At 55.7% G+C, this 20,120-nt stretch overlaps 1 protein-coding gene across 6 annotated transcripts in view; it reads right to left on the bottom strand.

Moving 5' to 3' along the window:
- The window catches only part of DLGAP4 (DLG associated protein 4), a 139,193-nt gene that overhangs the window by 70,084 nt on the left and 48,989 nt on the right, over positions 1-20,120 (bottom strand). The gene's annotated exons all lie outside the window — the stretch shown is intronic.

A 20,120-nucleotide genomic window follows, 5' to 3' on the forward strand; every position in this document is an offset into this window, starting at 1 on the left:
TGTTGGGGTTTGCATTGGTGACATCCCAGGCTGGTTTGTGTGCACACAGAGCCTGTCTGTCATGCACTGGAGCTGCTGGGACAACCTGGGCAAGTCCTGCTGCAGGGAAGCAAGTGATGGGAATGGCATGGGAACCAAAAGAGGAGTCAGCCTTCCTAGGACAGTTTTTTCATTCCTAGTTGAATAGAGGAGGCCATCTGGGTTTGAGAAGGTCTGTGAGAGCTCAAAGAGGGGTGAAAAAAGGTGAAACTCAGCTTCTTGGCTCAGCTGGAAGGCTGGGACAAGGATGCAAACCTCAGCAATTTTTCTAAGAAAGCCAGATCCAGGTGCTGGGCTTGACTCCCAATCTGGTGATGCAGAAGATGACCAAAGGGATGAGGCAGCAGCTCTTTGTCCTCAGAATGGAGAGATGGGCATTGCAGTGCCCCTGAGACCCCTCTGTGCTCCTGCCACCACCAGCCAGAGGGGATTTTTTCCTGCCTGGGACTTCCACATGTCCTGGCTGCCTGGTTGTAGCAGAGGCACTGTGCTCTCCTCAGATGTGCCCAGCAGCCCTCCTAGAACCTGTCCCAAGGAAGCAAAGACTGCACAGATGGTGCAGGCAGACAATAAGAGGACTGTGTTCACTCCAAGGCCCTTCATGAGGGGTATCCCAACAGACAAAAGAATGGAAGGCCTGGGAAGATCAGCAGACTGGCCTCCTAAATTGGGTACAAACCCTCATCACCTTCCCACCAGCTCCGTGCCCCAGCTCTGCAGAGGGAACTGCTAAAGCAAATGTCCTGGGACAGCCAGGCAAGGCATTCACATCTGTCCCCACAGCTCAGCTGTCTTCCACACCCAAACACCACTTTCTTGAGTTTCTTGCTGCTGCTAGGCTGTGATAGAGCCCGAGGCTGAGACGGAGGTGAAGCACATGTGGCTTCACCCAGGCCAGGAGGCCTCTGTTGTGGCCCAAGGGACACCTCCCAAATCCAGACATTCCTGGGCTCAGGGGTGTCCCTGAGGTGGCAGGTCATTGCACTGTGTGACTGTGCCAGGATGAGCTGTGGCAGGGCCAGGTGCCATTGGCTGCTCTGCACTGTCACTGCACTGGCACTGCCTGGCTCTCTCACAGCTCTCTCCATGAGAAAGGGAATTCCAGTACTGTGAGCTGTGTGAGATCTGAGCCCATGATCCAGACAGCAGAGCCACCAGCATAGCCAGGATCCACAGCCAGTGCTGCCTCCAGTGTCAGCACCCACCTGTCTTTGTCACCCACTGTTGCTGTCCTGCTCTAATGCCACCAGTGCTGGGATGGAGGGCAGCACCACTGGAGCCACCGGTGGCCACTGTGGAAGCCACCACCATCCTCTAGGCATCCCCCCAGCACCCTCCTGGCTGCACAGGTACCACGACACGCACCCAGCATCCTGTAGCAGCAGTGGTGGTGATGGGGATGGAAGTGGCTGTCCAGTGCTGACACCACCTGTCACGTCTATGCATGTTACCAGCACTCTCAGGGTGCTTCAGCTCCCAGAAACAGCCCAGTCCTGGGACCCCCTGGCACATCCAACGGGTGGGAGAAGCAGTGCCTGGCTACCAGGCCTCTCCTCACACAGCAGGTTCCTCCAACTAAGCACCATCATTGAAGCTCTGAAGGAAGAAGCATTTTGGTGTGGAACACTGTTTCCTCCCTTGCATGCTGTTCTTGCACAGGGAAAATAGCACCATAATTGCTTTTAATTAATATCAGCATCAACACCCAAGGAAATACAAATGAGCAGTTGTGTCACCAGCACAAGCACCTGATGTCACCAACCAGTCAGACACCTCCACTGTCCCTCCCTCCCTCCAGCCAGACACCTCCACTGTCCCTCTCTTCCTGCCATTCTCAGGAGCAAGGTGCTGAGGGCTGCAGTGTAAGGGGGTGGGATGGAAGCTGAGGGGTGGGGATGGAAGCTGGTGCACGGAAGGACAGGAGAGGTGCTGTAAGCTCAGGGAAGGGGGCTGCAGACCAGTGGAAGAGCAGGGGCCAAGCTAAGGCCCTGATTTTGCAGGCAATGAGGGCACGGGATGCCAGAGGAAGCAGCCAAGGGTCCATCCAGGACCCTTCTCTGCTCCGGGATGTCTTGATGATGAACTTATGCCCCTTCAAGACACTTTTGGTGAACAGGGTCTCAGAATGCTCTGCAGCCAAGCCTTGCTGGAGAATCAACTGGAGATTATTGTCCTCTTGGTCTAAGGGAGGAGGCCACAGCCTGCCCTGCTGCAGCCTGCTGAGGTGGCTCTGTGTGGCTGGAGAAGGCCTTGAAGAGACAAATCTGGTGCTCCTGATCCCAGCTCAGAGGTAGCTGCAGGTCGGTGATGAAACATGAAGCATCAGTGACTGCTGGGGCCTCCTGGGGAAGGCAATGAGGTTTCAGCTGAGTGAGATGATGAGGAGGGCAGGGTGGTCCTTCCTCTCCTGCCACTCCAGGGCCACACTGGTGTGGTCACAGCTGGAGCAGAGCAAGGCCAGAAGAGCTGGGGAGATGCAGGTGGGGCTGGGATTTAATTCTAGGGAAAATCCTGTGGAATGTTACAGGCTCAAACAGCAGGATTTTGGGCTGGTCTCTGTGAGAAGAGAGGTCCCTCCTAGGCTGGGCTGTCACCTCCTGCTCCCTCCTGCTTGTCCTCCAGACTTGGAAGTGTCTCAGCAAACCACCCACGTGTGCTTTTGGTAAACCTGAGAGAAGATGAAGCCCTCATTCCAGAGAACAAGCACAGTGACCTGGCAGTCAGCCCAGTGCTGGATCCAGAGCTCTGTGAATAGGCTGTGAGATCCCACAGGCACAGCAGGGATGTTGCAGGGATGGGGAGATGAGCAGGTCTGGCACAGGGGCAGAGAAGAAAGGGTGAGGAGCAGAGCACAGCCCCACAGGCAGGTGCCCAGGGGTTCTGATCACAGGGCTCCTTCCTCCTGCTGTCACCCCTCCTGCTCTTGTCCCCAGACTGAAACCCCTCTAACACTTGGATTTACAGACTGTAAGAGCAAGTACTGACATTGCCAACCCTTCTGAAACAGGCCATAACACCACTGTGTGCAAATCCAGCTAGAGAATTAATGACAGTAAATGTATGTGTGCTCTTGTACCTCTAATCTCTGCACCATTTCTCTGGGTAAAACAAATGCATTGAGCTCATTTGGGCATCCCAGAAAGAATCCCCTGTTACATGGAGGAGGTTTGGAGGCTGAGCTGGGAGCAGCACCTGCAGGGAAGGATAAGAGGCTGCTGTGGAGAGAGGGGAGAGCACAGGTGAGATATGGCTGAGCATAAGGGAGGAGATTTGTAGACAGGATTAAGATCCTTCTGAGGAGGTATGGAAGGAAAAATGTGTGTGAGAATATCAGAAGGAAGAATTGAGCAAAGGTGGGAAGAGTGGGAAGTCCTGCTGAACTGTGAGGAAGGTGATCCCCTCCCCAAGCCCTGAAGGCTCCCACGCAGATGCCTTGTCAGCAGGGTCCTTTTGGGGCATGGAGGGGAAATGAGGTTACAGCACATGGAATGGGCTGTTCGCCTCCCTGTTCTCCTGACAGGAGAGTGTCCTGAACACAAGGACAACACGCAAAGATCCTGCAGAAGATGGAAGCTGAAGTCAGTAAAAAGCTGAGGCAAAAGATCCACCCTCACGACTCCCGGAGGTCAAACCCCACATCACTGAGAGGGGTATCAACTGAGGAACCTTGGGGACAGAGTGGGGACCTGACAGTGGCACTCCTTTAACTCTGTACACAGGGTTCTGCCAGACCTTGGAGGCATCTCCTGAAGGAGAAAGACTTTGGAAAGTGACTTTGGCTGCCTGAAGTCTGTTTCATTTGAAAGAAACATTACTCTCCCTTCTGCTAAGATCTTATATTAAATTTGCTGCCACCAATTTACTAAGTAAACACAGATATAACCTCTGCTCTATTCAACTGGTTCAGATTAGATATTAGACAAAATTGTTTCACTGAAAGAGTGGTCAGGCACAGGAATGAGTTGCTCAGGGAGGTGGTGTGGAAGTGTTCAAGAGCTACCTGGATGTGGCATGTAGGGATGTGGTTTAGGGGTTACTATGGTGGGACTAGGGTGATGGTTGGATTTGGCAATCTTGAAGATCTCTTCCAAGCTTGGGGATGCTGTGAGATAGGAGCATGGCCAGGCCAGCAGCCCTGGAGGGCAGGAGAGGGCACTGTGGGTGGGGGTTACCTGTTCTTGGCACGGGAACAGCAGCAAACAGCCCCGAGATCCCCGGTGTAGGAATGGAGGAAGGAGCTGGATGGAACAGAGCTGAGCTTCTCCCTCCAGGCAGTGAGAGAACTGTGCTCCAGAAGGGAGGACAGATGCTCCCGCTGAGGGACCCCAGTGGAGTGGCATGTCCCTTCCTCAGGGGCCATCATGGGGTGTCTGTAAAGTTGGGCAGCCTGAAATTGTGAGGAGGGATTCTGCACTGGTGCCATGCCCCATGGACAGGAGCTCCCAGCCAGAGGGCAGGGCACACCTGAGGCTCAGCTGGGGCAGAGCTGGTAGGGACTGCATGGACCCCTGAGATGCTCCTGTGGTGGGAACACTTTCCTCTGAGGGCATGGGGGTGTGGCACAGACCCAACAGGACCTGAAATAGTGAGTGAGGGTCTGGGAGCCTGACATGACATCTTGATGTCGAGAATAAAACTGGTCCAGACAAGGGCCTTGGAGAGAAGAAATTTTCTAAGTGCCTTTCTACCGATGCCAGGGAGCCTGGATAACATACTCTGCTCACATATGGACAAGGATTTGACCTAGTTGTGCTCCTGAAATCTGACTGGGAGCATCACATAATTGGAGTGTTAAAACCAGCAAATGTTAAAATCAACAACTTCAGGGAGGAATGAGGGCGCAAAGGGACATCAGATGTCACGGCAGGCAAGGTCAGCAGTTTGAGTCATACCCACCTGCAAAGCCCTCAGATTTGTTCCAGCAGAGGCAGAAGGTGCGGGAATGCACAGGGCCTACCCCAATCTGGCAGCTGCTCTGCCAGCAGCTCTGTGATCCGCAGGGAAAACAGGTTCCCTTGCTATGGGAGAGACTTGTGCAGAGCTCTGCAACCCAGTATGAGCCCAGGATGGACATGCAGAACACGGTGGCTCAATGACACATCTGTACAGAATCATGGCTGAAGTGAGACCCTGGCCTGAACCAGGGAAGGCAGGAAGGGCAAGGCCTGTGTGTGGCACCCACAGTGCCTTACTAGAAAAGAGAGTCAGTTTACGGCAGCTCTGTCAGGGAGGATGTTTACTGAATCAGGGAGTCATTAAAATTGGAAAAGCCCTCTGAGATCATCAAGCCCAATCCTTAACCCAGCACTGACAGGTCCACCACTAACCCATGTCCCCAGCTGCCATATCCACACATTTTTTGAATGCTTGCAGGGATGGCAACTTCACCAGTACCCAAGGCAGCCTGTGCCAGTGCCTGAGCACCCTTGCTCAGAAAAAATTTCCCCTAATATCCAGTGTGAGTGACTGAGGAAAAGAATGGAGGCACATTGACCCAAAGCCAAAGAAAGGCTTATTTCCAGTGCTACAGCTGCATCTACACTCAGCCATGGATTACCCCTGGCTCTGCTGGCTCTTACTGCAGCCCTGGTCTGGTCAGCAAAGCCAGGGCACACAGGGCTGGGACAGCCAGTGTGAGCTGGAATGTGGCTGCAGAGAGAAGAGAAGGCCAGAGATGCTGGCTCAGCATCACATGTCCTGTGCTGCCCAGCCAGTCCCCAGCCTGTGGCCTGGCACAGTCTGTTCCCACCAGGGTACCCTGGATCCTACTCCTGCCTGGGGTCTGGAGGGGGACAGGCTGCAAAGTGCCCATGTCCTGACCATGCTGGGAACTTGGGACCTGCTCTCCTGTGGCAGGAACACCTGAAGGATCTGTCCTCACTCCCTGTCCCTGACACTGCCTGTCTGCTGACGAGGGACAAAGGGCAGCATCTCTCATGACATGGCCTCATCAAACTCACCAAAAAATCCCTAAACCAGGTCAGCCACACCATGGCAGGTGTCAGCCCCATGCTCGTGTAGTTCTGCTGAAAAGCCCTTAACCTTGTTCCTTCTCTTGCTCTGGCAGGGAAAGGGACACAGAAGCTCCTGGTGGTACACCTGGGAGAACCTGCATCGCCCACTGCGCGCCACAGGGCTGCAAACACTCCGAGCTCCCTGCTCTGTGCTGATGGCTCAAGCCCCTGAAGTGGCCAACAGCTGCACCTCAGACACAAGTGATAGAGCCCGTGGAGAAGTCGCCTGTGGCAGAGGCAGGGAAGGGCCGGGCTGAGCTGTGCTCTGGGGCTGGGTTGCTCTGCTCTGGCTGCTCTCACAGCGATGTCACCGCCTGCCGTGCATTCATCCACGGCAGCTCCGCGTGAGGAGCGGGACCGGTGGCCACAGACTTGGGCTGATGGCCACAGGGGAGTGCTGGTGCCTGCGGGGCTGTGCCGGAGGAGGGGAGGTGCCGAACCCATCGGGGCTGCCCCAGCACCGTCACCGCGGAGCTGCCGGGTCCCCTCGGCAGTGTGGAGGATGCTGTTCGTGCTCTGAGAGCGCGGAGAGCTCTGCAGGTGCTGCCTTTAACGATTACGATGAGTAATTCCCTTTCAGTCCTTTAATCAGTCACTTTTAATTAGCGTGCCAGTTGTTTTTTCCTTAGCAAACAGCTCTTTCAATGAGGGTTTTCGCTGCATCTGCTGGGTTGAGAAAACACTGCTCCCTGATGGGGCTGTGTGTTCATTCTTTGGCAGGAGCTTCCTCCTGTGGAGCCTGTGGGACTGGGCTCACGTGCAGAGCATGGCACATCCTGATCGTCCTTGGGAAGCCCCTTGCTGCTGAGATGGAGGCATTCCTGGAGGTGCCCTGTGCTGGTGGCATCCTGCACACTGCTTTTTCTAGAGGCCCTCTTGCAGGCAAGGACATCTTCCTCGTCCACACCCCTTTCAGCCTTTTTAACTTCTCCTTAGAAACTTCCTTGGCTCCACGATTCTGGTATCTCAGGGCAGCAAGTTTCACAGGGGAATTTTGCCTGTGGAAGAGGATCCCACCTTGAACCCCTTGGGATGCTTTGTCCCCTGGCAGGGAACAGAGTCCCCAAAGCAGCCACTCCCTGTGTGGAGCAGGGTCTGTTTCCCAGCTCCAGCCCCTCTGAAAGACACAGAGATGCCCTCACCTGCAGAGCTCTGCTAATGGTGCAGGTGTTTCCCTGCTGCTCTGAACACCTGGACACTGCTGGCTGTGGGTCACCAAGCCCCAGATTCAGAGAAAATACCCTGATGCTCCTTCCCCTCCTCATCTCCACATCACTGACCTCCTCCTGAGCTCATCCTACATCCATGTCAACATCCAGCTCTTGGGCTAAAAGCTTTGTTTTCATCTGCCCTTGAATAACAGTCTACTTTTTTGGATGGGTTTTCCCTCTCTCTGGGTGTGTTTCTCTCTCTTCCTGGGTGGGTTTTTCTCTCTCCCTGAGTGAGTTTTTCCCTCTCCCAAGGTGGCTTTTGCCCTCTGAGGGCAGAGGACCCTGTCCCTTGCTCCTTTGCCCTCTGGAGCGAGGGAAGCTCTGTCTCTCCGAGGGGCCCCAGCCTCTTCCCTTTTCCTGCCCCGGGTGGAATGTCCAGGCTGGCCCTGCTTCCCATGAGTCACCAGCAAATCCCAGCTTCCTTCTCAGGGCCCTGGCACCAGAGCCCTAATTACAGGGCAAGACTAGCGGAAACAAGCTTATTATTTACCAGGCTAATGAAAATTAATCATGCCTCCCCCTCCCTTTCCTGGGAGAACAGTCATGGCCAAGAAAGCAGATTATAAAAGCATTATGGGTAGCTGCTGTGCTGGGCTTTGGCATTACCTGAGGGCTTTGTGGGGCTATGGGCTGTGTTTGCAGGTCATCTGGAACTCAAGGGTTAAAGCTGCCCCCAGTGCTGCCTATTCTTCCCCCAGTCTGCTGCTAGCTGAGGCTGGGCACAGATGGAGTCCTGAGCCACTGCTGGCCAGGCTGGAGAGATCTTCCCTGCATGTCCAGGCAGATGCTGCTTACCCCAGAGCCTGGACCCCTCTGGCAGCATCTATCTCTTTGCAGAGAGTAGTGTGGAGTGCAGAGGGGCCCCAGCCCAGGGACTCCCAGCCCAGGGTAGTTCCCAGCACAGCCCGCTTTGCTCCATGCAGGCAGCTCCGGCTTGTTGCACAAGCCAGGGATGGGGTGCAATGCTGTGTGCAAGGCCAGGCAGAGGAAAACACAAGGACTGGTTCACATTGCACAGATGTGGAAAACCAAAGCATCCTGTACTCACTGGAACCACTGGTTCTGGAGAGAGTTCTGCAGCAGAGAGATGAACTCTGGCAAGTGCAAAACCCACCACCCTTGCTCAAATTATCACTCTCACTCAAAATATCACCCTCACTGGGGGGAAACCGAGGCACAGGATGGGACAGGTCAGCCTGGAGATAGGGAGAGAGCTCCAGCCTGCTGAGCTCTGCCAGTACCCGCCCCTGTGGTCCCAGCTGGGGAAGGAGGTCTCAGGGATGCAGCACTGCACACCCAGAGTCTGAAGCTGAGCCCAGAGCTGCCCAAACTGTCTGCCAGGCTGACTGCAGCCCTTCTTTTCCAGGCCTAAAGATCTCCATATCCATGATCAGCCTCTGTCTCCCTGAGGCTGCACCAGCTGGGAGTGGGAAAAAGACAAGGAAGGGCAAGATTACCAGGATTAGAGTCTGGAATGGAGGGAGGGAGGGAGGTGAGGATCAGGCTCTTGTGGATCAGGATCTGGGATGGAGGGACAGAGTTGAGGACCAGGTTCCAGGGCTAGGCTGGAGAGCTGCTCCCTGCAAGGGCAGTGCTGCCCACCACAATAATTAACTGTTGCTGTGGAGAAGACAGGAAAATGAACAGGAGGTCAATTTTCCCTTTCCCAGTTGTACATGATCAGTTCCAAGCACACAGCCTGAAAATAAATCTCCATCAGGCTTGTTACCTCTTAATTAACATCACCAGCTACAACACGTACTCCCCAGCCCAGGCAGAGCCCCTGTTGATGTACAATGAGATGGAGCCAGGGCTGATGGGAATTCTCCAGCTGGAAATTCCAGCCCTGCTGTCCAACATGCTGGACTTGCCCTACTCAGACAGGATGGAGAGAGCTGCTGGATCTCCCCAGAACTGGCGGCTTTGGGGGCAGCTGGCACAGAAAACTGAAAGAAAGTTGGTGAAACAACTGGACTTGGTTTTCCTTTTGCATAGATTGGAATAAAGAAGAAAAGAAGATCCTGTGGTTGAGACACTAGATTAGAGGGATGGAACCTCACCCATGAGGAAAGGCTGGGAGAGCTGGGGGTGCTCAGCCTGGAGGGCAGAAGGATCCAGGGAGACCCCAGAGCCCCTTCCAGTGCCTAAAGGGCCTCCAAGAGAGCTGGAGAGGGACTTGGGACAAAAGCTTGGAGGAACAGGACAAGGGAATGGCTTCCCACTGGCAGAGGACAGAGTTAAACAGTATATTGGGAAGAAATTATTCCAGATGAGGGTGGTGAGGCCCTGGCACAGGTTGCCCAGAGCAGCTGTGGCTGTGGCTGCCTGTGGCAGTGTCCTAGGGGCTTGGAGCACCCTAGGATAGTGGAAGGTGTCCCTGCCCAGGGCAGGGGGTGGAACTGCATGAGCTTTAAGTCTCTTTCAATTCAAACTTTCCAAGATTCCATAGTTCTCTGCTTTTTGATCTCTTTCCCATTAGTGATTTCCCCCACAGGCTGTCCCCTCCCTGGTCCTGTCCCTCCCAGGTGACCTGGCACAGGAAGTGCACAGGGGCTGCCATCATCAGTGAGGGGAGGAAAGAGACGGGATGAAGGAATCCAGTTCTGCTGCTACCACCCTCTTACTTGGCACTTCTCTTCAAAGCACTATGCCAACACCAAATAATGAATCCTCCCAACACTCCTCTTGGGAGGAAGAGACATCGACAGGGGTCTGTTCTAGACACCTGATAAACACAAAGGGTGCTTAGAGGAGATGTCAGACAGGCAAAACCTGCAGGTCATGGTAGTTCCTCTGCTCCTCCTGCTGCTTGTGGCAGGGCTGAGCAGGCAGGGGATGTACCAGGAATCATCCTGTGCTCTAGGATGGAGGCTGCACTGACGGATGGAGGTGCAGGACAGAGCAGGGACTGTAGCAGGAATATGAGAGAGCCTAAAATTAGATGAGAATGGGAGGAAGAAGAGGAGCCCTGTTGTCCTTACAGACAGACAGACAGACAGACAGACAGATTTTATTTCCAATTCCAGCTGTCATGGAATTTTTAAAGTATCATGAAATTAGCTTAAATTGAAGGAAACCCTGACACTGCTGCTGTGGCATCCTGGAGGAACGTACTGAGAGAATGCACTTTGACAAAATGGATTTTGACTTGCTCAGTTTGGCAGGTGAGTTTCCCAGAGGATCTGAAAAATCAAACCACGGGTTTCCAGCCTGAACATCCCCAAACACTGCAGCAGTTCTTGTGTCCTTTAGCTGAGCTCTTTCTTCTCCACCCTTGTGTTTACCCAAGAATGCACCAATAGGCAGCTGCTGCGGCCCCTTCCTTTCAAACAAACCAGGCATCCCCGGCATTTGCAGCCTGGCTGTGATCCCTCATTATTGGCCTCTGAAATCCTGTATTTAATGCTTCCTTGCCTCCATCCCTAAACCCTCCAGGAGCTCCCTTCGTGCGAGGATCCCACTCCCTGGTCCACAGGGAGTGCCCTGCATCCAGTACTCCCACAGCCAGCTCTTGGCAAGGACCCTGGCTGCAGGAAAATCCCTGCGCCAAGGATGCAGATCCATCCAGAGAACCCCACCAGTACTGCTGGGGCTGGCTGGGAATCTGCCCATAGCCCTCTGACCTCCTGGACTTCTCCAACCTGCCTGTTCCAGGGATCCCCAGCAGGGTGAGATCTCCAAAGCCCAGCCAAAGTCTTGCTGTTTCCTGGGAGTTGAGTTCAATTGTTTCAAGGAGAGACTTGCCTGCTGTGCCTGAAATCAGAGCTGCTGAATTTTTAAACACAGCAGCATGTGAAGGCAAAAAACAGAGACCAAGGGCTCTTCCCAGTCACTGCCCACAGGTCTGGAGAGACACAGCCTTGGGTCTCAGTCCCTGTGTGGGGTTTTTCTGGAGGTGAACCCTGGCAAAGACCTGCCATGGCACTGGCTGAATTTTGGGCTGGGCCTGGATCCACCTCATGCAGACACGGATGCGCTTGGCAGAAGGAGTATGTTTGGTTCTGGTTCCCTGGCACACAGAGGCAGATTCTGGGTTAATTCCTCCTGGAAGTCCTCCACCAACCAACCCGCAATGCCTCCTGCAAACAGCTGGGAACAACTGTCCCCTCTCCACACAGGGGGAAACTGAGGCACAGCAGCACACTCAGACAGGTCTGCAGTGCTGCATGCAGGTATGCAGCTTCCTAGCTCCCTTAGTGCCCCTGTCCTGCCAGCCCAGGGTGACAGAAATCTCCGTTTCAGTCTCTTATATGGCAGCTGCGGGGTGCACCAAGAGTGGAGCCCCCAGACTGAGTGCAGCTCATGGTGGAGCAGAGCTGAGGCCAAAGGTTGAAGAAAACCCAGGGTTCTGCAGCTGAAAAAGATCTGAATTACCCACTGCAGGAGAGTGATCCAGGGAGGGCATAGAATCAGATTCACAAAACCACTAGGGTTGGAAAAGCCCTCTAAGAGCACCAAGTTCAACTGCTCTTCCAAGCCCACCACTAACCTACCTCCCCAGGTGCCACATCCACATGACATCCAGGAACGGTGACTCCACCACTGGGCAGACTGTTCTACTGCCTGGCCACCCTTTCTGTGACAAGGTTTTCCATAATACCCAACCTAAACCTTCCCTGGCACAATTTGAGGCCATTTCTTCCTGTCCTAAAATATATGTGGGGACACCAGCAGCCTCTGCAAGCAAGCTCCTGCATGCTTTCGGAACATGGGTTGAGCATTAGTGTCCCCATCCCCAGCTGGACAGCCCACATTCCTGAGGTCTGGGGTGCCTGGGTGGCTCCAGTCTGCCCCTCTGCTCCAGTGTGGGAATCAGGAAACAGCCACCCACGGCTGGAGCCAGAGCAGCTCCTGCAGGAAGGCTGTCACTGCAGATGTCACAAGTTCTCCAGCAGGCCCATGGCTGACAGGGACCCCTGAGCTTCAACCAGCTCCTTCTGGGTCACGGCTTGCCTCGTTTCTGAACACAAAACTAAGTGGGCTCTATGGCCCTCGGCCATCTGCCCCCACTGCTGCCTGCCTGCATGAGAATCACAGCCCCAGCCCAGCCCAGCCCAGCCCAGCCCAGCTCAGCCCCCTGGGCTCAGACCCTGCCAGGGCCCAGGGACTGCAGCCTGGGGAGCCAGAGCAGGGCAACCAGCTGCCTGGGAACAGGCACAAGGACTCTCCTGCAGCACTGGGCGAGGCAGACGTGTCTGAGGTGCAGGTGGGACAACAGGCTGTGGGATGCAGGAGGGATGCAGCTGTCTCAGTATGCACACAGCTCCATAAATTCATGGAATTCATGTGACCCCTCATCCCCAGCCCATCCCAGGAGCTGGGGAAGATTCTTCTCTTGGGGTGCATGGCACAGTCCTGGCAGAATGACTCTGAGTCCTGGGATGCAGCTGAGCTGGCAGAAGGCCCTGGCACTGCTGCTGCCCCAGAAGTCTGTGGGCATTCTGCACCCATCCCCAGCTCCCAGGGCGTCAGGAGCTCCCTGTGGAACCTCTTCTACTCAGGCAAATCCTCCCTGGTGTCTGGGGGTCAGAGCATTGCTGGGGTCCCCTCCTAGGATACTGGATAGCTGGTCCTGAGGTTCTGCTAGCATGAAGCACCTGTCTGCAGACCCGGCACTGCTCTCCTGGAGCCAGGGTATCATGCAGGTGTTGGGTGAGGCCCTGGGCCAGCCCCCAAAGCCCAGTGAGTGCCAAAGGAGAGCCACAGGCACACATCCACTGGGTCCAGGGACAGGTCAAGGTGGTCAGAAACATCAGAAAATTTATTGGGCTCAACCCAACAGGGAAGGGACAGCTGCCACAGACTGAGACACACCTGAGACACAGACTGCTCACAGGACAAGCAGGTTATAAACAGCCAAAGTCCTTTCACTCCAAATTTGTAACAGATGTACCTCGAATCCCTCCAACAGTGTCTCAGAACCAGGATTCACAGCCCCAACCTACACTGCCACACCTGCTCTCAGCAACTCCCCCGCTCCTCATGTCCCCATCATTGCTACAGCACCTTCCACCTGGCCTTCAGAAAAAAGGAAAGCAAAAAAACAGCAGCAGAATTATCTTTTTTTGGCTTGCAAATGCCGGTTTGCAAAGCTGAGCCAGCTGCTGCTCCACAGTTGAGGGGGTACCTCGACCACACCTGATGCTACTGGGCCTTAAGACCCCTCCAGAATCACCAGCCAGGGCAGGGCTGAAGCAGAGTGGCTGCTCTGTCACACAGCAATTCAGACCCAAGGGTGCAGGAACCCTTCTGGGGCACGGCAGTGATGCCCCCACATCCTGAGCCCAGCCAAGAGCCCCTCTGAGGGAGGAAGCAGAGCATCCCCCCCATACCCTGAGTCCATCCAGAAACCCCTCTGGAGGGGCCCAACATCTTCCACACTCCCTGAGCCCAGCCAGGAGCCTCACTCCAGCCAAGCTCCATATGCTGCAGGACCACTTTGCACTTTCACAGGAAATTACCAAGTCTTTTCTGCAGCTCAGAGCTCAGTTTATTCCTCCCCACAGCACTTTCTGGTGCATGAACACTCAGTGTGAGATCCCCATGCCCAGCTCCTGGGGACAGCTCGGCCTGCTGTCCTGTATTTATCAGCAAAGGTCTGGCCTCCTGATCCCAGCACTCCCATGGGGTGCTGAACAGCTTGGAAAGTCAGAAGGCAGCAAATAAATTATGACATGTGGTGTTTACAAATTCCTCAGTCTCTTCCTCTCTAGAAAGCCAAGTGACATCTCAGCACCCAGGACTGATTTGTCCAGCACCGTCTCCAAACCCACCTCAGTGCCCCTCTGCAGAACAACTCCTGACTTCCCAGAGCACAGGGCAGCTGGGCTGTGCCAGAGAGGACAGAGCCAGGGCCACCTGCAGGGCCAGTCCCAGGGACACAGCCCTGCCCTGGATGTCTGCAGGTAGGGATCTGTGGGGAGCAGCCCTGTTCCCTGTTCGGGCTGGCAGCACTCGCCTTTGCACCCTGCTCTGGATCAGCCCCTCACAGCCCCCAGCCTTGCCCTTGCAGACACTCCCAGGAGCATTGCTGGGAAGGAAGGGATGATCCCTGGTGTCCAGGTTCCAGGACCATCCCCCGTCCCCGTGTGCTCATGCCTGCACACCCCTGCTGACATTGGCACACGCACCGGGCACATGCCGGCACAATTCCTGGCTGTGATGAGCCAGAGCCACCGCAGTGCCTGAGAGAAGGGGGAGCAAAGGAGAGGGAGACAAACTCCTTGGCAAGTCCTCAGGAGAGCTCAGGCGCCAGCAGCAGGCTAGGGACACATAGGATGAGGCTCCCTGGCATCGCCTGGGCTGCTCCCGTGAGCCCACCGCTGGCAGCAGGACAGTGGCTTTCCTAACCTTGGCACCGGCACTGCTGCTGCCCTGGGGGTCAGGCCCTGTGTGTCCCTGCACAGGGCAAGGGACAGCTGAGCAGAGCAGGAAGAGACACAGGTGCCTGCCTGGCCATGGTCCCAAGGGCTCCCTGCACCCCACCAGCCTCCTGGCATAGAGGAGCTGGGGGCACCTGGAGGAGCTGTGGGCAGTTGGAGCCTTTTGGGGCACACGGAGAAGCTGAGGGCACACTGAGGAGCTGGGGGTACAGGTAGCAGGGCTAGCAGCAGCAATTCTCCTCTGAGGCTGCCTCCTGTTTGTGCCACCCACTGTTTTTAATGAGGTGGACAATGGAAGGTTATGCCTTCTTCCAGAGATGCTTTTGCACCTGGGCTCTAGAGATGTTCTTCTCCAAATCCCTTTTAAGTCACTTAAACCTTTTGGTGCCTCAATTCCCCATTGGTAAAGCGAGGCTTATCCCATTTCCTCTGCCTGGCTTACTGGGAAAGCTCATAAGCCCTGCAGGACTGGAAAAGTCTGTGGATATGGATTTCTGTCTGCCTAGCACAGTGGGGCCTGGGCTCATTAGGGACTAATGTGCTCACTGTGCTGTGTCTGGCAAGCAGAGCCTGATGCTGTGTGTTGCTGTTCTTAGAGGTGGGAGGGGGAGCAGGGGTGATACCACACATGCTTCCAAGGCCTCCTTATCATTTTGATCCATTCCCATGTAACAGGGGTGGTGGGCTCAGCTCAGGCACCCACAGACATCGATTTACCTTGTGCCATAAAAGCCAATGGACTCTTCACTAAGGGATCAGGATGAGTGAAAAACACCCTTCCAAGGCAGGGTGGCTGCAGTGTTCCTGTGTTCATGTGTATTTACATTGTGGAGAAAACACACTCCTCTCACACTTCTGCAGTGTCCCTGTGCCTGTCCTCCAGGGATAGCTGTGTAAGGATGTGAGTAACCAGAGAGCAGCCTCAGGAAACAAGGTGGTGCTGGCCTCAGCTGCCCCTCAAGCACCCCTAAACCACCACCCTCAGATCTTAAAAACTCTAAATCATTGCAGCTGAACATTTAACCCTTTGCTCCTCCCCTCCCTCTCCCAGGGGGGTACAGCAGAAACTCTCAGAAAAGGTGAGCAGGGCAATGGAGCTGATGCACCAAGTGCCTCCTGGGGAAATTTGGGGATAGTGCAAAACTTGTTACAGGTGTGGAAAGGGAGGGAGGGATCCTGGTAGAAGGGGAGAGACAAGCATCCAGAATCTCTTAACTCCTTATTTTCCTATCTGGTGCATCCCATGTGGTGATCTGGAGCTGGTCATGGACTTTAGTGTAGCCTGTGAGTGCAGCAGGCTGTGCTGGAGTCAGATCCTGGAGAGACGGAGGGTCTGGGAGCAGATTCCAAGGAGGCTCAGGTAGGGCTTTTTCTCTGAGCTGTGAGCCTCAGAAGTAGGCTGGGTCTGTTTCTGCTGCCTCTGTCTGCCTCCTGCCCTGGCTGTGGGTGTTTGCCCAGCAGAGTTTCCTTATCTCAACCACATCCCTGGGACCTTCAGCTCACAGCACTAAACTATTTGGAACAGTCCTGGCAAGGATATGCTCAGAAATGAACCCTGGGATAGGAGATGCTGGGCTGGTAGGTGCTGTGAGAATCCTGCAGCTCAGGGGTGTCACTGGGGCTGTGGCTTGGACACAGGCCTGGCACAGTAGCCCTGTTGGCAGGTCAGGGAAGCCACTGCTCCAAGTGATGAGTGGATGTAACATGAGAATTTATTGAGCTCTCCTTAGTCCTGCCTTTAGGACCATTTGCATTAGAGCAGCCTGTGCTGCTGGCTGGGAGAGCAGTGGCTGCTGGGCAGGGTGAGCTGGCATGGCCAAGAACACCTCTAGAGCCAGGACAACATCGGGATGCCACAGAGCACCAGCTGGAAATGGTTTCTGACCATGTCCTCCTTGCCCCACTGCACGCATGCTGACGATCAGAGACACCATGTCCCTGTGAGAGCTGATGTGGCATCTCATCCCACGCCACTACTGAGGATCTTCCTTTCCCAGCTCTCCCATGGGGCAGGATGCTCCACCCTGGCCTTGCCCAGATTTGGCAGCCAGTGTCTCATTCAGGACCCTGCAGGAAGTACCCAGTGGACTTGGGAGGGCAAATTCATGTACCCAGTCCAGCCCCTCCTGCAGCCTGGAGCTGTCCCAGGGCTGGTGTCCTGCTGGGAGGGTGGAAGCTGCAGCTCTCTGCACTGGTCTCCGTGCTCCCGGCTGTCCTGGATGTCTCTGCCTGCACCTGCCAGAGAGCAGCACTGACAGCCAGCTCAGAACAGCTCCTGGAGCGTGGGCACAGGAGCCACAGTGTCACCTGCATGGCGAGACGAGTGGGTGAGACTGTCAGCTCCCACAGCCTGTGCCAGCAGAGCTGGGAGCAGGAGCGCGGGGCCAGGGCTGGCATGGTGGGCCAACATCCCCCTCAGAGGGCCAGGAGAGGGGCCTGTGCCAAGTATGGAGCTAGCATCCCCCTCAGAGGGCCAGGAGAGGGGCCTGTGCCAAGTATGGAGCCAGCATCCCCCTCAGAGGGCCAGGAGAGAGGCCTGTGCCAAGTATGGAGCAACACAGCAAAGGAGAGAGGGAGGCCACACTCAGGGCAGGGGATGTTTCAACCTTCACCCATTCCAGAGCAGCTCCCCAGCTGTCCTCTCTTCCTTTACTGCTCCTTCTTGTGACCTACAGATATCAAAGGGCCTCTTTCCAGACCTGCTGCAGCCTGGGCTCCAGCTGAACATTCTCACAGCCCACTGGGGACACAGGCAAAGGCTGTGGCATTTGTTAATGCAGCTCCTCTGCAGAAACACACGGTCAGGAGTGATTGATCAGCAAAAAGCCCAGTACAAACCATCTGCAGGATGAGTGAGACAGAGCCACCCCCTCCCTCCACAGGGGACATGTGTGCTCCATCCCCAGGGCATGGGACAGGCTGCGTCCCCACTCACTCACCCCACCACTGCATCCCACTCTAAACACTGCCTAACTCTTTGGAAGGCACCTTTGGAAGAATTATTTTTCCACCAAGAGTATGAAGTAGTTTTTTGGCAGTTGGGCCATCTCATCAGGGCTGCCTGGCCTCCTCCAGCTTGAGGGGATGGAGATCAGGAAGAGGGGAACAGAAGCACTGGGCAGAGCTGAGATGGCTGCATTGGCAGCTGCCTTGGCTTCCCGGCCATCTGGGGTTATGCAGGAACAGCTGTCAGTGCCAGGCATGGCCAAAGGCACTTGGAAGCAGCAGCAAGAGTGTGCAAGGAGCAAGGACATGCAGTCACTCCACCCCTCACCTCATTCTGCCTCCCCAGCAGTGCAGGTGGGAGGGTGGTGTCCCACAGAAAGCTCCAGCAGCTCTCCACACTGGGAGGCCAGCCTGGAATTCCAGAGGACGCTCAGGGCTGGGGTGACAGATCTCTGGTTGAGATGCATCACTTTCTGCCATCATTTACTCTGTGGCTAGGGGTTGTGCAGGGGAGGGAGACTCAGTGGGGATGGGTCAGCACAGAGCCTCCTCTGCTGCCTGGCACAGGAGAGAGAGGGGCAGAGCTCCCTGGGCTTCCCTCAGCAGCCATTCATTCAGCCCACAGATATGTCAAAGCTCTCTGGCACTCGCTGCATCCTGTGAGGTCTGGCTCTGTCCTCTCCCCTCTGCCAGGGCTGGTCCCAGAGCTGCCAGCCTCTCCTGGACCTGCAGGACTTGCCATGGGAGGGTGCAGGGGAAGCTCTTCCCGTGCTCCCAGCACTGCACTGATCCTGCACGCTGGCATTGATCCTACATCCCTTCACTGATCCTGCACCCTGGCATTACTCCTGCATCCCTGCACTGATCCTGCACCTCTGTATGATCCTGAATCCCTGCACTGATCCTGTATCCCTGCATTGACCCTGCAGCCCTGCCCCAGTCCTGCACCCCTGCCCTCCCTTGGAGCAGCGCTCAGCCCAACTTCTGCACCGGGATCTCTGGCATCTTGAAGTGCCATGGGCTCAGCAGTGGTGCCATGGGCACTGCTCTGTGCCACCACAGACTGCCAGGAATCCCCTCCTGAGCCCACCACCTCTGTTCCCACCTGCATGGCACAGAGAGATCACAGGAATGGGAACAGGCCCTCCAGCCCCCTCAGACCCAGTGCCCTGCTGAGGGGTTGGCTTTGAGCTGCTGAGGCATTGGCCACAAATTCTCCCACAGATTCCTTTCCAGTCCCACTCAGCTGGTCCTGAGAACTGGCCTCTTCTCATAATCCCTGGTTTTCCTCATTCCCAGGAATACCAGGTCCAAAGGAACAGTGCTGAGCTTCCTATGCAGCTCCCTTGGCCCTCATGTTCCTGGACAAGAAACAAGGGCTCCCTTCCAGATGTGCACCACCGAGTTCTCCTTCACCTTCACAGGTTCTCATGTCTCTTCTTGCTCACCTCTGTCTACTTCATCCTTGGTCCCCAGTACTCTCCAGCTGGCACGGGCTGTGTTCCTGAGTCCCAGCACTGGGGCAGGGCCAGCCAAAGTCAGGACTCCCCAGGGCAGAACACGCCACATGCCAGGAGCAGCCAGAAGGGAGGGCATGGCTGGGGACTCCTTCCACATGGAGAGAGCTGCCCTGGGAGTCTCTGGAGGCCACAGGGCTGGTGACAGCTCCCTGGATGCTGAGGGGCTCCTTCCTGAGGCTCCTAGCTCCTGCAGACCCTGTCAGCTCCAGCTCCCTGCTTGGCTGCGTTTGGGACTGTGGCCAGCTGCCTGCCCAGGGGTCCTGCCTGCTGAGTCCCCGTGATGCCACAGTGCCTGTGCCAACTGCATGGCTCACAGCATGCTCAGTGTCACCTTCCCGAGCCACACTGGGAGCTGGGCAGGGAGGGACCACATGGCTCCGGGGCCTCCCGAACTTCTCACCCTGCACCAGCTCCGGGGACATCTGCTGACATTCTGAGCCTTCACGCACGAGGTCTACATTTGCACAGTTTGCAGCAGGGAGCTCAGGGACTTCTAATTATTTTCACGAATGGGAAGAAAACCCCACATTTAGTTGCAGTCACTCCTCATTCCCAGTGCTGACCGACCAGGGAGTGGCTCCTTGGCTGTCCCCAGGGACTCACCCTGCTGGCACAGGTGTACCCTGGTTGTTGCCCTCCCTGTCCGTTCCAGCGTGAGCAGAAGGCACTGTTGCAGTGGGAGACAGGTGTGCTGTGTCACACAGGGGCCTGAGAGCCAGGAGTGGGCTCCAGCTCAGGCCCTGCCCAGCCTGGAGTGGAGCCTCCCTTCCCCTGCCAGCCAGGGGCACAGGGGTGTGACAGCAGCAACTCCACTGAGCTAAAAATAACCACTAAAAATAACCACTCATATCACAACATCTTCACCTGGCACAGGACCTGCCGAGGGCTCAAACCAGCAGCAAACACAAACAAACACCAAGGGATGGAGCTTGGGCAGTTCTGGCAGAGCCCTGCACTGTCCTGTTTGTGGGGAGAACTCCCAGAACTCAATCCCATGAGATGCTGCTG

This window comes from Catharus ustulatus, chromosome 17 (assembly GCF_009819885.2).
Source record: "Catharus ustulatus isolate bCatUst1 chromosome 17, bCatUst1.pri.v2, whole genome shotgun sequence".
Lineage (NCBI taxonomy): Eukaryota > Metazoa > Chordata > Aves > Passeriformes > Turdidae > Catharus > Catharus ustulatus.